Source organism: Nannospalax galili, unplaced genomic scaffold, assembly GCF_000622305.1.
Source record: "Nannospalax galili isolate Female #2095 unplaced genomic scaffold, S.galili_v1.0 scaffold191, whole genome shotgun sequence".
In the NCBI taxonomy this organism is placed as follows: domain Eukaryota; kingdom Metazoa; phylum Chordata; class Mammalia; order Rodentia; family Spalacidae; genus Nannospalax; species Nannospalax galili.
Window position 1 is genome coordinate 594,552 of NW_008331484.1, and position 2,555 is coordinate 597,106.

The following is a 2,555-nucleotide window of genomic DNA, read 5'->3' on the forward strand; positions in this document are numbered from 1 at the left end:
GGCAGCATTAACTAATCCATGTATGGAATTAGAATTTTGTTGTGCCAGTGTCATTTGTCTGTTCTGGAAATCAGTCTGGGATCCTATGTTGCTTCTAGTCCTATTCCCTTTTCAATGTTCTATATAGGTACCATGTCAAAGAGACAGGCTCATGCATGTGCCTTCCTGGGCCAAGTCCTTCCAAGCTTCGTATAAACTCCCCAAGGCTAGTACAAATGCAGCTGCTGTGGCCAAACCTATGGAATTGAGCTTTCTGTTGGAGAATTACACCCCAGGGCATTGCCCTCCACAGCTTGGATTAGCATAAGTTGGACCATTGAACTGGGGCTCCCTACCTCAGTTTCATTCCTATTTTTTTTTTTGAAATATCCTTTTGAATTTCTTTTCTTTTTTTTTTTTTTTTTTTTTTATGTGTCTGAGTGTATTGCCTGCATGTAGGTAAGTGCACCTGTGTCGTGCAATGTCCTTGGAGGACAGATGAGGCTTTTGGAGTCCCTGGAACTGGAGTTATGGATAGTTGTTAGTTACCATGTGGGTGCTGGGATTCGAACCCAGGTCTTCTGTAAGACTGACCAGTGTTCTTAACTGCTGAGCCATCTCTTCAGCCCCATCCATTCCTATTTTTAAATTTTTTATAATAAGAGAAAACATTTTCTATATGTCAGACCAACAAAGACTAAGAAGTTCAGAAATAATTATATATAATATAAAATATAAGTATATATAATTATATCCATGAGATAAGGAAGCAGCAGTAAACACTGATTGCTGTGGAGTGTACGTAGCACAGTGCCTGCTGAGAGTTTTAGCAGGCATCAGTAAGGTAACAAGAGCAGTTTCTAGCATATCTGTAATAATATGAAATACAGTGCGAGACTGCTATAATTAGCACATTTAAAAAAATATTTTATTTATTATTTTTCTTTTATGTGTATGAGTGTATTGCCTGCATACATGTGAGTGCACCTGTGTTGTGCAATGCCACGGAGATCAGAAGAGGGTTGTGGATTTCCCTGGAATTGGAGTTAAGGATGGTTCATAGCCGCCATGTGGGTGCTGGGAATTGAACCCGGGTCTTCCACAAGAGCAGTCAGTGCTCTTAACTGCTGAGCCATTTCTTCGGCCCCTAATTAGCACATTTTTAAACATGCATGACCTTTGGCCCTGTTACTGTATATATGACAACTTTTATTTATTTATTTATTTATTTATTTACTTATTTACTATTTATTATTTATTTGTGTGCCTGCATACCACCAAATACATGTGGAGGCCAGAGGATAGCTTTTGGGAGTTAGTTTTCCCCTTCCACCAGGAAGGGTCCTGGGGATTGAACGCACGTCATTAAGCTTGGTGGCAGGCACCTTTACCCACTGAGCCATCTTGCTGGCCCCCAGGACTTTTTTTTGTAATGTGTGAAATCACATACAAGGAAGGATAGCTACAACAATGTTGTTCTTAAAGAGGAAACAGTGTGTATGCAGGAAATGGGTTAAATTACAATCTATTCAGTGGAATACTTTGCAGATAGCTATGTAAGAGAACACAGTACTATTCTACGAATGATCTTTAGAATGATGAGGTCAAGGAAAATTGTCTGTCTGTCTGTCTGTCTGTCTGTCTCTTCCATTTGTGTAATTCCTGTACTGCATTACTGGAGTTATCAGTAAAGCCTGAGGGAACAGTATTACACAGTAGCTGGGAATTCAGGGAGGATACATACATCCCAGTGCATATTCTTTTAATTTTTTTGCCATTATGATAGGAGCTTTTTTCTTCTTTTTTCTTTTTTTATTATTTTTTAATTATTATTTTTAAAAAACTTTTAATAACTACATGATTAGAAGAAGCATTTCACTACATATTCAGTAACACACTCCAGAACATCTCTTTCATAAGTGGGTGCAAAATTCTAGGTTCAGAGTTGAATTAATACAGTTATACAATATTGAACTCAGTATAAGCCCTGTAAGACATTAAATTGAATGAGTTTTCATTGTAAATAATGGTTTATTGTTCCTACATTTAAATGATTAGCATTTTGTTGAAAATTTATGAGTCATTTTATCTTTAGTGTCCTTGTGAGTGATATCTTTGTCTGGTTTGTGTATCAGGGTTCAACTGGCATCGCAGGATGAGGTAACAAGTTTTCTCTCCTGCTTTTTGAAAAGTTTGTAAAGAATTTATCTTAATTGCTTGGCATAGCTCTCAAATTTGGTTCTAGATTTTCTTAATGAGCTATTGGGAAGTGGTGGAATCTTTGGAGTTGTAGAATCTAGTTAAAGAAGCAAGTCGGTGCATGCATCTCTAATCTGTATGTATCTGATTATTACTAGTCATCATCGGTTGCACTTGGATCCTTGGCGCCTGTGTATGTCATCGGGTAGATTTCAATGGTAATGTTTATCACCTCTACTAATTAGCATGATGTAAATTTCCATGCTTCCTCCTGAAATAAAATAAAATTTAAAAAATTTGTTGTTTTTTTTGTGTGTGTATATCACAGAGAACAACCCAAACCATCTTATTCAACTATACACCCACTTCCCAGATGG